The 16,887-nt window shown below is 36.8% G+C and overlaps 1 pseudogene; it reads right to left on the bottom strand.

Moving 5' to 3' along the window:
- Positions 1 to 930: 930 nt before the first annotated feature.
- On the bottom strand, positions 931 to 1,995 carry LOC129035203 (mesoderm-specific transcript homolog protein-like; annotated as a pseudogene).
- Between the last annotated feature and the right edge of the window lie 14,892 nt (positions 1,996 to 16,887).

Here is a 16,887-nt window from a genome sequence, read left to right on the forward strand (position 1 = left end):
TTAAAGTTTCTGGAACTTTCCTGCCTATAAAGTACAGGAATTACTGAGTTACATTGGAAAGCCTCCCTGGGACAGGCACTGGGGAGGTAAGCAGCCATCACAAAGGAATCAGTGTACATTCAGCATGGTGACTTGACTACAAAATAATCCGTTCCCCTCTATGGTAGCTCAAGAGAGACATGCTTCTAAGCACTGAGATGTGAGGAGTCTCAGACTGTTATTTTCTGTTAGAATTGGTCTTCTTAGCTAATAACAGTAAATCTCTGGCACAGATGCTATTGGTCCTTAATGTCCTGTGATTTTAGGAAATTCTTTAAATAGTTTGGATTTAGGTCAATTTATTCAGAAATCAAACATATTTAATTAGGTTCACTACTCTGGCACAGTAAGGGTACACTGGTTTAATATCCTTATAAAATATATACAACGTGTAGGTAAATCACAGTCTTAAACCATACATAGAATACTATATTATTTAAACCAATATCTATTTTAACAAAATGTTTATAATTAAAAACAGCTGATGAAACTAAATCCAAAGGTATGACAAAGGGGACTCAGCTCTGTTGCTTAAAGAACTTTCAAAAAGCATGTGCCCACAAAGCCATTCAAGGACAGGGAAGGAGGTGCCCTTCTCCTTATTGTTACTGTAGAATTCCTGTTGGGGCTGGGCCAGAAATGAACAGTTCTAAATATTTCAGAGAAGTCCAAAATCTTAAAAAGTCTTTTATGCAAAAAAATGTCTTTCTGCATCAGTGACTAGTAATAATGCTCATCAGAATTTCCTAATAACACAAAAACAAAGCCCAGTCCATACATTTGATAAGATGTCAAAGTAATGGGAGGTGGACTATTATGTCAACCTTAGTCAGAGTTTCTGCTGGCTTCTTCCTATATACTGTTCACCGATTTGAGTAAAGTGGATTTGTGAGAGAATAGTGTTTGAAGGCCAGGATCTCTTTCGGGCATTTCTTCCTAAGTGGAATAAACAACAGATAAGGGAGTAGGGGAGGTAATACAGGGAAGTTACTCTTTCCAGCTCAGAAGGAGTTGATGAAGCCCATATGTACATTAAAGAAGCCCATGGGATCCTCTAGCTGTGGATCGTGGCTAACGTGGACCACGGCAGCATTTTCCTGTACAGCTCCAAAAACCCTGGGTAGGGGTTCACAGGATCCAATGGCCCATAGATAAAATGAATTGGGATAGTTACAGAGGCAAGAGCTCCCACCCAGTGCCTTCTAAACTTCTTCCTCTGATTGATGTACTGTAAGAGACTGTCAATGACTAAGTTCCCGTCATTGTTGCAGATCCCTGCCCACATGTCCCATAGCTCACTCTCAAGAGGGCCGAGTATACGGCCCAAAGACTGGGATGAGACCTCGAGAGAGTATAAAGAAGTTCATCAGCTGCGTGAGGATGGGTGACAGCACACCTCCATCTTTGAGTAGCTTCTAGAGGAGTGGACGGTGAGTCTCAGGAAAGATACCTCCATTTGACAGACAGAGACTCTTTATGGTAAGCCGACCAGACAGATTCTGCTTGTGTCTGTAGAGAAGTTCCTGAGCAACAGTATCTCCATAGTCATGAGACTAAAGGTTGATCCTGCGGTTCTGAAGCCCCAGATGACCCAAAGTGCTTCCACGATGCTGGCCTGCTCAAATATGGAATGGTGATGTGGTCTCTGTTTGTCACTGAAGCCAAAGCCTAAGAAATCAAGGGCAATCACTCGATAAGACCTCAAGGTCAGACTTCCCAAATCTTGTACCAATCGTAGCTGGATGTTGGAAAGCCGTGTAAAAGCACAACTATCTCCAGACTTCCAACCACACTCACAATGTCTTGGTAGAAGATGCGCAGTCCCTTGTAAGTGAAAAACTTTACTGAAGACTTCTATGAGTGAAGGGCAGGGGACAGCTGAAGAGTTGGGATGTGCAGGTACGCAGCAAGCAGGGTCACGGCCAACAGCCCCACCTGCATCCCCCACTACCTCATCCTGATTCGGGTAAGACCTGGGCTACAGGACCCCATGTTTGGGGGAAATAGGTTGTGCAATCATTTCATTTTAAAAATTGTTTTCTATCAAGTGTTTTCATAGTTTTGTCTTATGCACTTTATTTGTGTCTGACCTAATTTATACTCTTCTTGTAACAAAAACAGGTGATGCGACTCTTTTCTTAGTGAATAGAGCTGATGCATAGAACCGTAAGTGGTTTGGCAAGATGACAGGCAGTAAGTAGCTAAGCTGCGATTCACAATCAGATATTTCAGCTATAACACCTCTTTTATGAAAATTATGATAAGATTTTACTTATTCAAGAAATTAATGACCCTTTTAGTTGTATAATTCTTCTATATTCAAGGTGTTAAGAATACTATCTTAAAGCTATGAGAGTTCATATAACTTCTGACAACTGACATATATTTGCAGGACGTTTTAGATGGAGAAAATCTGGCTCAGAGTTGCATAGAAAATCCGAAATAAATTTTGCTTTGCATTTCATACACTTTGACAATTATAATTGGTAGAAATAATAATGAGGAAAATGGTATTCTTCAGCTTGACTTGTTAACTACCTATTTCCTGCCTGTAACCTTAGCAAAGAGAAAGTCCTACAGAAGGGCTTTGTTGTTATAATATTAGACTTCTCTAATTTCCCTTTGACCTCTTTGAATCAGGCTTCTTATCTGGGAATCTGACCAAAACTGTTCACCTCAGTATTTTTGATCTGCTCTAGGTACAGGAAAAGTGCCAAATTTTCAAGTTCATTATCTTAGCTCTTTTAAATTGTTTCTGGTACCAAGGCAAAGGAGATTATATTTCAAAACAGAGGATACAACAACACCCATGACACAACTATGTAAAATCTCAGATATGATTAGAATAATAAGGTCTCAGTATGCATTCCTATCTTATTATGGAGTCATTGAGCTGGAAAGAACTTCAGAGATCTGACAGTTCAGTATACTAGTTTTACAAATAGCGGAAAAGGGAAAGAAGAAAAAAATTAGGGAGAAAAAACCTTGGGGAAGGGGAGAAAGAAAGAGAGTAAAAAAGGAAAAAAGGGAAGAGGAAAAGCAAGAAAAAGTAGGATAACATTTAATTGGCACAAATATCTGCTAGGCATTATATTAGATGCATTATTTATATTATCACAGTTAATGATTTCATGGTTAGGAGGGAGTAATTTGTGGATAAATAAAGCAGTATTTCAAGTACAATAAATAACCTGCCACAGACCTCTTCTATGTGGCAATTATCATCAGAAATAGTTTTATATCATACCATTCATCGTGATGCTCAACACCATTAGTCTTCCTCAAAGGTCCCACACTAACTAGTGAAAGATCTGAAATTTGAATTCATTTTCCTGATTTCTCCCCTAGTACCCTTTTCATTATACCATGCCCCCTCTTCTTTGTGCCATGTATGCCTATGAGGCATTGTACAGCACAGAGATGAGCATGTTCTCCAAATTCAGTAGATTACAGATTCTTCAAGATGGGATAGTAATGCTCAGAAGTGGGTCAGCTCTTTGGAAGCCAAATCCACTCTGAATTTACAGATGGGAAAATGAAAATAGGTGCAACTGTCAGTTTGATAGACCCAAGCAGATTGAACAATGTGATTATCAATGTAAAAATTACCATGTTTAGGTTTATGTTAGAGTTACAGAGTAACTCAGTTTTCTTATTTTAGAAGACTCATAAGAGGTTCTTTTTGTGTGATACTTTAGACTTAAATGTTTTTAAAACAACAATGCTCACAACAATACTGTGAATTGAGTTGTTAAATTCCCTAGTTTTAAAAAGGAGAAGCTTAACAAGGTCTAGGAGAATTATAATTAATTCTCTTTAGACTTAATAAACAGCAGAATTGGGCATGAATCTAGGGAGTCTAGTGTATTTTAACTTATGTACAGCCAACTTGAACAGTTGATATTTATAGAACCATTTAACCAAGAGAACAACATTCATTTCAAGTGCACCTTTGTTCTTCATCAAGATAGATCACATTTTATTTCTGAGACATTTAAGCCTTACTTTAAATGCCATTAAAAACTATTTGTTATTTATTAATAAATATTAATCAACAGCAATTTATTAATAGTAACAATTTTATGTAAATGAAAACTATTTATGTTTTAGCATCAGTTCTTCCTCATACATTGAGCTAAGTTTTTTTAAATACCCAATGCCTTTGTAATTTTGTGTTTTTAGGTGGTGGTGATCATGAAAACATATTTCCAATAATGTGATTAAGTAATGCTCCATAAATATACATATTATTAAAAAGTCATAATTTTGTACAAAGAGTAGAAAATAAGTAATTAGAAAACTTAAAGTCTCAGATAAAAGTAATTTTCAAGGCTTCACCAGATCCCTTAACTTTTCTTCAAATAAATAACTGGTTTTGCAGCACTACTAGCTAAGATTAATGATCGCATCATGGGGTCATGGTATACAACGCAATTCAAGCAGTTTGATGCAAAATATATGCATTTGACGTTACTTGTGCAACATTTAAGTACTTGTTGAAATCTTAGGTTCTTGGCAGACATGACCACTTAACAAGTGGGTTAACTTAATTACTCTACTTGACCTCCTTGAGTTTAAATTCAATAATCTCATTTGGAAGTAAAGCACATAATTAATTTTAAGGGGGAAATTAACACAATATAAGTTTTTTTTTAATTTTCAAATTAGCAATTTTACATAATAGTCAAAAGGCATCAGCACAAGAAAGGAAAGAAAGAGGAAAAAATAAAAGAAAAAGAAAATGTTCTAAATGAGTAGGTTTACCAATTTCTGAGAGACTAATTTAAATTTCAAGAAAATATTTATTAATCATCTATTACATGACAAGCATGATATTAAAAAAAACTGGGAATACTAAGATTTAAAATACATGAGAGACATCCATAAACAGTCTCCAGAAACCAAAAAAAAAAAAAAAATTAATAGAACTACCATACATTCAGTGATCCGACTTCTAAGATATCAAGGTGTATATATCCAAAGGAAACAAAATCATTACCTCAAGGGGATAGCTGCATCCACATATTCATTGCAGTATTAGTTATGATAACTAAGATATGGAAACTACTTAAGTGTCCACCAATGGTTGAACATATAAAGAAAATGTGCTACATACACATAATGCATTACTATTCAGCCACTAAAAAGAAGGAAATGTTGCCATTGTGACAAAAAAGATGAATCTGGAGAACATTATGCAAAGTAAAATAAAACAGATACAGAAAAACAAATGTTGTATAATCTTACTTACTTTGGAATCTAAAAAATGTCGAACTCATAGAACCAAAGAGTAGAACGTTGGTTGCCAGGGACGGGCAGAGAGGGGAAATGGGAAATATTAGTCAAAGGCCAAAGGGTACAAACATTGTTTTAAGATGAATAAGTTCTGTAAATCTAGCAACATGATGACTACAGTTAATAATCTTATGTTACTTGAAATCTGCTGAGAATAGATCTTCAGTATCCTCACCACACACTTACATACACACACACACACACACACACAGAGGAACAAATGGTAACTAAGTGCAGTATTGGAATTTTTAATTAATTTGATTCTGATAATTATTTTACAATGTATATGTATATTAAATCATCATATTGAGAGGTGACAGCCTGCTGGCAGCCCTCTCAGCCCTCGCTTGCTCTCGGCGCCTCCTCGGCCTCGGCGCCCACTCTGGCTGCCCTTGAGGAGCCCTTCAGCCTGCCGCTGCACTGTGGGAGCCCCTTTCCGGGCTGGCCGCTGGAAGCCGGCTCCCTCAGCTTGCGGGGAGCTGTGGAGGGAGAGGCGCGGGCGGGAACCGGGACTGTGCAGGGGCTTGAGGGCCAGCATGACTTCTGGGTGGGCATGGGCTCGGCAGACCCCACACTCCTAGTGGCCCGGCATGAGGGACTTAGCATCCAGGCCAGCAGCTGTGGAGGGTGCGCTGGGTACCCCAGCACTGCCGGCCTTCCTGCACTGTGCTCAAATTCTGGTAGGGCCTCAGCTGCCTCCCTGAGTGGCAGGGCTCGGGACTGCAGCCCGCCATGCCTGACCCCCACCCCACCCCCATCTACCTTCTCCCCCCCATCCACCCTCTCCCCCTCATCCACCCTCTCCCCCACTCCACCTCTCCCCCCCACCACTAACCCAACTCCCCCTTCCCCCCGCCAGCCACTGGCTCCTACCTAACCCCAGCTCTTGCAGGGCCAGAGCCTCCCCGACGAGTGCCGCCCTCTGCTCCATGGCGCCAGGTCCCATCCACCGCCCAAGGGCTGAGGAGTGCTGGCGCATGGCAGGGGACTGGCGGGCAGCTCCACCTGCGGCCCCAGTGCAGGATCCACTAGGTGAAGCCAGCTGGACTCCTGAGTCTAGTGGGGACTTGGAGAACCTTTATGTCTAGCTAAGGGATTATAAATCACCAATCAGCACTCTGTGTCTAGCTCAAGGTTTGTAAATGCACCAATCAGCACTCTGATCTAGCTAATCTGGTGGGGACTTGGAGAACCTTTATGTCTAGCTAAGGGATTGTAAATACACCAATCAGCACTCTGTGTCTAGCTCAGGTTTGTGAACACACCAATCAGCACCCTGTGTCTAGCTCAAGGTTTGTAAATGCACCAGTCAGTGATCAGTGCTCTTTGTCTAGCTAATCTAGTGGGGACTTGGAGAACTTTTGTGTTTAGCTCAGGGATTGCAAACACACCAATCAGCACCCTGTCAAAACGGACCAATCAGCTCTCTGTAAAACATACCAATCAGCTCTCTGTAAAATGGACCAATCAGCAGGATGTGGGTGGGGCCAGATAAGGGAATAAAAACAGTCTGCTGGAGCCAACAGTGGCAACTGGCTCAGGTCTTTTTCCACAGTGTGGGGGATTTGTTCTTTTGCTCCTTGCAATAAATCTGGCTGCTGTTCACTCTTAGGGTCTGCGCTGCTTTTTTGAGCTGCAACACTCACCACAAAAGTCTGCAGCTTCAGTCCTGAGGCCAACTAGACCATGAACCCACCAGGAAGAATGAACAGCTCTAAACAGGAGGAATGAACAACTCCAGATGTGCCGCCTTAAGAGCTGTAACACTCACTGTGAAGGTCTGCAGCTTCACTCCTGAAGTCAGCGAGACCACGAACCCACCAGAAGGAAGAAATTCCGAACATCTCCGAATATCAGATGGAACAAACTCCAGACACATCACGTTTAAGAACTGTAACACTCACCGCGAGGGTCCATGGCTTCATTCTTGAAGTCAGTGAGATCAAGAACCCACCAATTCCGGACACAATATTGTACACATTGAATATATACAATTTTTATTTGTCAATTATACCCCAATAAAATTGGGAGAAAGTAGTTGAATAGCTAAGAAAAAAGAATTTTAGCTTTTAAATAGGCTCCATTTGGGAAAATGTGAGAAAATATGCCTTTTAAATATTTTATGAGACAATTTAAATATAAATCAAAGCTTTGGTAATTTAGAAGTTGTACTTTGAAACCCCACATCTCCTAACATTTAGAAATTCTTATAACCCTTCCCCTGGGGGAAGTATGACTCTTAACTTCATCACTGGCTTTAGCAAATTAAAAAAAAAAAAAAGAATGTAACCATGGGCGGGCGTGGTGGCTCACACCTGTAATCCCAGCACTTTGGGAGGTGGAGGCAGGTGGATCACCTGAGGTCCGGAGTTTGAGACCAGCCTGGCCAAAATGGTGAAACCCTGTCTTTACTAAAAATAGGTGGTGGTGTGAGCCTGTGATCCCAGCTACTCGGTAGGCTGAGGCAGGAGAATCACTTCAACCTGGGAGGTGGAGGTTGCAGTGAGCTGAAATCGCACCATTGCACTCCAGTCTGGGCAACAAGAGTGAAACTCCGTCACAAAGAATGTAACCATAATGTAGCTCCACTTTGACATTTTCAAAAGAAAGTAATGATCTTTGAAATCTCTAGCAGAATAAGGAGGGGTCAGAGCTTTCACCAGAAAGGAGTGGCAAGAAACTTTATTAAAACGGGAAATAAGCTGGGCGCAGTGGCTCATGCCTATATTCCCAGCACTTTGGGAGGCTGAGGAGGTCGGATCACCTGAAGTCAGGAGTTTGAGACCTGCCTGACCAACATGGTGAAACCCTGTCTCTATTAAAAATACAAAATTAGCCAGGTGTGGTGGTGCGCGCCTGTAATCCCAGTTATTCGGGATCCTGGGGCAGGAGAATCACTTCAACCCAGGAGGCGGAGGTTGCAGTGAGCCAAGATCATGCCATTGCAGTCCAGTCTGGGCAAAAAGAGCTAAAGTTCATCTGAAAAAAAAAAAAGAAACAAAAAAACAAAACCACTGTAAATAGATTGAATATACCCATGTAAAATAATACATTAATTTAAAAAATTTTCATCACATCTGGTCATGAAAATGCAAAAATATGTCTTCTGTTTTTAAACTACCTTTAAGCATAATCACTGATTTAAAAAACATTCTTAACTGTTAATAATTTCTACTGATTTATCTGTGAATATTGGTTTTTATAAAATAATTTTTGTCCTATTTCTATTACCAGTACTTTTCCAAGTGGTCTGGGAGTATCAACCACACAACTGATATAATCTTGTGCCATATTACTCTGAGTAGAATTACTTATGAAAAATAGGATAATTAGACGAAAGCCCTTTCCAACCAGAATCTGACTGACTGTAATGTGTGGAAGGGCATTCTAAATTGGAAGGACCACCTTTGATGGTCCGAGTTCCCTTACTGAGTGAATGATCACTTTAATATCAATACAAACAAATTCTTTTTTGTAACGTGTGCCATTAGGAAGAGACTTCTCATGATATTCTAATGGATTGAATGACATGTATGTATTGTCTTATATGAATTGAGTGCAGTCTACTGTTTGTTGCCCTGAGTGAATCTCTCCCAGTAATTCAGAACCTACCGAGTGATTGTCTGAACTCTGCTCTTGTCGACACTTGCGATGTCCTGCATGAAGTCAAATCTTCTAGATGATTTCAGTTTCTCATTTTGCTTGCTGTGTCAGTGATATCAATAACTAGATCATTTATTTCTCTGGAAACAGCCCTTCTCCTTCTTTATATAACAGCTTCCTTGTGTTTGTTCTTTCTCTTTGGATTCTCCCTCTTTCACAGGCTCCGTTCCTGATGTAATCTAAACCTTGAAATTCCTCTGCTTAAGAGATCTCATCAATCTCCATGACTTTAAACACCACCTGTGACAACATCTCCAAATATACGTTTTTTAGCCCAGACATATTTTCTGAGTTCCAGACATATATTTACAACAGCTTGCTTGACACATCTACTTGAATATATCTTAAGTATCTCAAACTTTGCATATTTAAAACAGAAATCACAAATTTCCCCTTAATCTTGTTCTTGCCCAAGATGTTCATTTGAGGAAAAGGCATTCTATTCAACTAGTTTCTTAAGACAAAATCTAGGGTTTTCCCCCCTCTCCATCTCTATTATCACTATCCTAATAAAAAATAACATTTTAACTAATGACTTGATTTCCCAATTTGTCCTTTTTGAGAAAAAAATCCACTCTTCACATAGCAAACTATATCCTATTTTTTTATTTTATTATTATTATACTTTAAGTTTTAGGGTACATGTGCACAATGTGCAGGTTAGTGGCATATGTATACATGTGCCATGCTGGTGTGCTGCACCCATTAACTCGTCATTTAGCATTAGGTATATCTCCTAAAGCTATCCCTCTTCCCTCCCCCCCCCCCACAACAGTCCCCAGAGTGTGATGTTCCCCTTCCTGTGTCCATGTGTTCTCATTGTTCAATTCCCACCTATGAGTGAGAATATGCGGTGTTTGGTTTTTTGTTCTTGCGATAGTTTACTGAGAATGATGATTTCCAATTTCATCCATGTCCCTACAAAGGACATGAACTCATCATTTTTTATGGCTGCATAGTATTCCATGGTGTATATGTGCCACATTTTCTTAATCCAGTCTATCATTGTTGGATATTTGGGTTGGTTCCAAGTCTTTGCTATTGTGAATAGTGCCGCAATAAACATACGTGTGCATGTGTCTTTATAGCATATCCTATTTTTAAAATGTAAATTAGAGTATGTAACTCACTGGCTTAAAGTTATTCCATTGTTTTCTATAGTATGCAGAATCAAATTAGAAATCCTTCTTGTAGCTAAAGAAGTCCTGCTTATCTGTCCTCAGACACTTTTCTAATCATATCTAACTCTACATTATTTTTTTCCACAGAATTGCAACAAGCACATTTACCAGTTTAAACTGAGAGATAGTGCATGAGGGATGGGTATATTTTTCATATTTCACCACCTCAGTTTTGCTGTCCACTTTTCTGGCATGACTGACTCAAGATTGTTCTTTTAGCAAACACTTCATTTGGAGGCCTTTTCCAACCACCTGATCTGTAGTAGACTCACTTGTTATTTCCTGTCATGTCAGCGTTTGTAATTTCCATGAAAGTACAAATCAAAATCTGTCATTATTTCACGTTTGATGTTCATTTTGATATGTTCCATATTGGCCCTGCCTAGACTCAGCTTTCTGAGCCAGTGATCCTGTTCTCTACTTCATTCACATTACCTATCATACTGATTGTTACGTAATAAATATTCAAGAAAACATTTGTGGCATAAATAAATGAATGAATATCCAAGTCACTCCTTGCTCGGGAATAAATGACTTCATAGATGAGCATCATACAAACTCTGTTCAAGAATTGTGAATAAAATGCTTTGTTGATATCAATTAATGGGAAAAATGACAACATCTTATGTTTATTGGAAGCTTTATATTGAAAAATTAACATATGGAGTGGTTATTCATGAAAGGAAAAGAGAAAAAAAGGAGAAACAAAAGAAAATAGTAGAGCTTTGAGGTACTGAGATACTATTGCTGTGCTTGTGTAGGTTGTTGAATTAATCCATTCAGTTACATGTTCATTTTCTAATTAACTGATACGAACAGTTCAAGTACTGACTAGTAGTTTATAGCTGCAGGTCAAAATGTCTCAGTGGATGTGCAATTCTAAAAATGGCTCTGCAGTTACAGTAGTTTTATTTATCTCCAGGCACTTGACGCATCAAGCAGCTTCTAATTGCTAACAAAGAAATATCTAGTCTTTTCCAGCCTGTTCTCCTCCCTAACCTATCTGCAGAACAAATATTGTCATTTCTGACAGGAAGAATGAGAGCAACCACAAATAACATATGACAAAAGCAACTCATCTGTACACATGAGAACCTATCTATACGTGGTAGCAAATAGTTTTACGAAGGTTTTACAAAATAGTACATTTTCTAGTCTGGTCCCTTGATAATTGGCATATGTGAAATATAGTCCCTGAGCTTTATAAAATGTTTGTTTCCTATCACACATGGCCTGTCATGTTCTATTTTTAGAATAACTGGTATAGGTAAAGGTGACCCAACAGACTGCAAATCTCACTTCTAGACAATTACTGTTAAAGAGATAACCTATTTAAACAAAGTAACAGGGAATTGCATGGAACATAAGGAAATAAAGAGATAGATCAGGGTGGCATTTTAAAATTCTACTGCAAATAGGTAATTAGCAGGTAAAAATAGCAAATAAGCTTGCTTCAGCTGTCTCGAGTTACAGAATAGGTTATTATTGGAATCCACTTGGCTTTAATATTTGGCTATGTAAAGCTAGGTAAGTGAAACAGAGGTTTTAGAGTTCAGGTTAAATTATCAAAAAGAAAGTTTTTACTTGTTTGATTACTTGAATCACATATAAAATTCCATAGATACAAATGTCATTAAGTAGAACAATTCTGTGAAACAGTCATTTTTCTTTTTCTAATACATGGCTCATAGAAATGGAGCTCTGAAAATCTGATTTTTAAAAATTCCCTTATTAAAAATTCTTTGTGAAAAAGTATTTCTTAAATTTCTATCTGCCCCTTATAATGATAGTACCTGAGTCATCATAAAAGAGAGATAGAAAGGAGACTTACCTCACTTTGATTTATGTGTAGTTTTTTGGTTTTGCCATTAGCAGTCATTTTTCTTTCATTCTCTTAATTTTATTCCTTTAAGAACCTTGATAAGAGACACCACAACTATAAAATGATGCTGCTTACTTCTAAAATACAAGAAATAAAAATGTAACTCTAATTTTTGTCACATGGATATATTTTTAAAAATCTAGAGTTTTCATTTGTTGGCTCATGTTTTTGGAACTCTGCTAAGAACTCTTCTATTCTTATAGGAACATAGACATGTCCAAAGATTAATTTTAATCTTTCATTAAATAATGAATATATACAAATAATATTTCTATCATATATGTTTAAAAATAGTCCAAAGTTAATATCATTATTCTTCCCCAGAACATTGAAAAAAAAACCCATAAGAATAGTTCAATACTATTCATCCCCTCCCTCTTCTTTCTAAGTATTGTTTAGATTTTAGTAATTTTTTTTAACCTCTTGTTGTGGGTTAATTTTGTCTTCCCAAAAAATATGTTTAAATTCAAATTTTCAGTATTTATAAATGCGATCTTATTTGGATATTGGGTCTTTGCAGATATAATCAAGTTACAATGGGTTTATACTGGAGTGAGGAGGGCCCTAAAATTACTATGGCTGGTGTCTTTATGAGAAGAGATTCAAACAACAATGATGAGGCAGAGACTTGAGTGACACATTTAAAGTCAAGGAAAGCAATTGATTGGGTTTTCAGGATCTAAGAATTGTTCTTAAGTTGAGGAAAATTCTCTCCCATTATCTCTTTGAATATTGTCACTTCTTTCTCTTATGTCTTTCTGAAAACCTGCTCAGATTCATATTATACATTCTCAATCATCCATACTGCTTATCTTTTTTATATTGAATCTGTTTTGCTTCAGTGATTCTATTTATAAAATTCATCCATCTTTATAATCTGGTTTATAATTTAATTGGTTCTTTTTCATATATTCTCAGATATTATAATATTTTATATTATATTAAGTATTCATATTTTAATTATTTTATTTACCTTTCTAAAACAATACATATATATATTTTTTTAATCTTGCAGCTCCAATATCTGTACTCTTTGGGAATCTAACTTTTCTGACTCTTCTTTCTGTAAGTTCTTGCTCATCATGGTTTCTCTTATTGTAAGTTTTGTGATTTTTTTTTAACTGTGGTTTTATTTCTCCTGGAACATTATCTGTGAGATTTTTGTAAGGCCTGGCTGAAAAAAGCATTTCTCTTGAGAGTACTTGTATTTGCTTCTGCCTGGTGCCCAAAGGTACTTACATGGGATCACTTAGAAATAAATTCTCAGCTTGAAAGTTTTGGATCACTAGCTGCAAATCCACATGAGGGCCAGTTTGTGAGTACGAATTCTCAGGAGAGATTTCTTTTTCTTTCCATCCAATGCCAAGATCCCAGTAGGCATGTTTCTTTGTGTTTTTTTTTTTTTTTTCCACACAGTAGATTTATTTCTGTTTCTACTATATACTGCTAGTGGAAGTGCAATTGAGTACAATCAGCTCTGGAAACTGTTTCATTATTACTAAATTTAAATATAGATATGCGCTTTGGTCTAGCAATTTCTTTCCTCTGTATATATTCAACAGAAATATGTGCACTGATACAACAAAAATTGTGCAAAAATGTTGGTGGATGCATTAACTTTACAGCCAAACACTGATGCACCCACATGTCCATTAGTAATAGAATAAATAAGTAAATAGAGTTATGGTCAGAATGCAGAATATTATACGGAAATAAATTGAATAAACCACTGCTGCAGGCAGAAATGTAACATGTAAAATAATGTAAAATGAGCCAGACACAACAATATTTGCTATAAGATTTATTATGTAAAGTTTCAAAGAGTCAAAACTAATCTAAAGGGCTGGAAATAAGGAGAGTGTTCAACCCTGGGAGAAGGGAAGGGTAAAGAAGAGGGCATAGGAGTGGTATCTGGCAATAGGTTCAGGTTACAAAGGGATGTTTGCTTTGTTCTTACTCTTTGAAAACCTATTTATGATTTGTGCATTTTCTACCTGTAAAATACTTAAAACAAAGGGAAAGAAAATGAGTATGGAATTACATCCTCATCTTCTTTAAATCCTTCATCGATTCACTGTCCACTGAAGATACAATATAATCCTCATCAAAGTATACTTGTCCGCTCCCCACCTTCCTTTCCAACAAAAACGTAGGATCATTTTCTCTCACGCATTCCAGACCAAGCACAGTCATCTTTTGTTTCCTCCAAATGCCAAAATGTTCCCTAGCTTAAGGTATTTACATGGGTTATTCCTTCTTTCTGACATTCTCTGTTATACGATTGTAAACTATTTGCTTCCTATTCAAATCTTACACTCTGAAAAATGTCACTTTTAACAAGACACGTTCATGGATCCCCAATCAAATTATAATCCATCTCACCCTTAATTTTCTTTTATAGATCCTATTGTTTCCTTTAGTAGCTTTTGCTATGATGTGTAACCTGCATAGCATATGAATTATATATGTGTTCCTCTGGATTCCTATAAGCCTCATGGTGGCAGGATCCATTTTAATTTTACTCTTCATTATATACCATGTCCTTATTCTAGCACACTACCTGGTTCTGAGTGGCCACAGTGAGTGAATTGCTGAATGCATAAAGAATCTGACCCATTTCTATTGTAACAGAAATCAAAGGGGGGATAGGAAATACAAATTAGTCCTCTATCACTGATAATATTCTTTAATCATCTTTATTTTGAGAAACTATGAGGCTCATTGTAGAGATCACTATTTCTTACTTTTATTATCTATATGTAACATACTATGAAGCCCAGAACTAGACCAGTGCCAGAAAATATTTGAAATAAATTATGTAGGGGCAGTGTTGAATTAAGAATTAAAAGTTTAACATATAACATTTATTTATAAAATCAATTTCTCTAAAAAAAGAGTATTATTGATTGTCTTGATTATCCACTTGCAGTCAAAATATGGATAATCTTGACTAAGGAGGAGGCTTTAATACAAAATGAACATAAAATTCACTAAAAATTAGAGTTTTATATATCTTAAGCCTGAAGAATTTATTTTTTCCCCATGCACTCAATTTTATCAATTCATGAGTAATGTACTGGTAATCAGCATATATTGATTATTCCCTCATATTGAGCATCAAGATACCAAATAAATATAAATTTATATGTAATTGTATACAAATCAATTATACTAAGCTATAAAGCAGAAGTTCTCCAAGTATGGTCAATAAATCCCCCAAATCCTTCTCAGAGGCAAAAATATTTTTATTAGTATGCTAAGCTCTTATTTCCATTTTTCAATAATTAACATTTCAACTGATCATACAAAAGTAATGGTGGCCACACTGTTTTCTCCTCAGTACTAAACTGTACTAGTAGTGTTGAATTCTTTACTTCCACCCTATTGCCATGTAAAATTATAATTATTCCAGTTGCACTTAAGAATAATATTGATGAAGCAGTACTTATTAATTATATTAAATTTCAGACTTCGATAGCTAATGTGATAAAGTAAGAAGTACAAATAGAGTTCTAGTGCCTCATACGTAAGGTCAATGGTGACTTTAAGAAAAATTTGTGTGTAATTGAGTTGTGAGCTTAAGTGGCACATTTGTCATAAGGCATTTTAATTTGAAAAAAATGACTAAAAAACAAACTGGTCATTCTGAGTTGAAAATTTGGCAGATATTGTCTCAAAAATGTATCAAGTGAGTCTGTTACTTTAAGAATAAAAGACTACTTTCTGCCAAAGAAAAAGTTTAAGTTTTCAAATTAAAAATAGAATTTTGGATAACTCATATCTACTGCAATAAACTTGGAAGATTTCCAATACTAGAGATTGTTCTGATCATTTGGATGGTTATATTAATCAAGTGTTTTTTTATATTATATAATGAATTGTACCAAAATTGCAAAGACTTGTATAATTAAGTTATTTGATATCTTTGAGATGATCAAAGCATAATGATTATATATAAGTAATATTTTCTAAGTGCAGAATAGACCAATAGATTTGAGTGGAAGAAAGTCTGATGTGGCTTTAGAGTCCATGTCGTAATTATCCTTTAAGAAACAATCACTTATTGAGTTCGGGTGTAACATCAAAGAAATATATCCAAAATTATCTGAAAAGGCTATTAAGGAGTTCCTTTTCCAACTACCTATCTGTGTGAGTTTGGATTTTCTTCATAAATTTTCTTCATATTTTTGAAATAAGCAATATAAAAAACATACACAGCCATGACAGGGCCAGATGTGTTCTGAAGATAGTGAATTATCCCGTGTCCCTGTGGAGATAATGAAGAGACTGTAGAGCAAGTTACGAGAGAAGTTTGAAGAGTCCGAAATGGATGGCATTTGAGCTATCTTCTACACTGGAGCCCTCCAGAGAATGGTATGGGGATAATGATGGAGTGGTGGGGTTTGAATGTGTAATGAGAATCTGTTGGCAGTATAGGAGAATCAGCAGGGCCCTCATTTGGGAGGCTTCCATAATAATCTTGGTGAGATGATGTGGGTCATAACTAATCAGTGAACGTGATGATAGAAAACATGAATCAACTGAATATAATTGATACAGGTGTAATATGTATGCTTACCTAAGAAGGAAAAGAAAGAAAGACTTGGAATAAATAATGACCCTTTCCCTCAAGTAATTCTTATTCCAGGTTTGTGTAGATAATTAACACACATGCTAATGTAAAATGAATTTGGTGAGAACAAAACTACAAACTCTAAGTGCTGTGGCTCATAAGAGATCAAGTTTAGATTAATCAGGAAATGAATGAAAAAAAGTCAGTGGTAACAAATGGAATATTTGTAATTCACCAAACAATACGGGGAGATG

The sequence above is a fragment of the Pongo pygmaeus genome, chromosome 3 (assembly GCF_028885625.2).
Source record: "Pongo pygmaeus isolate AG05252 chromosome 3, NHGRI_mPonPyg2-v2.0_pri, whole genome shotgun sequence".
Lineage (NCBI taxonomy): Eukaryota > Metazoa > Chordata > Mammalia > Primates > Hominidae > Pongo > Pongo pygmaeus.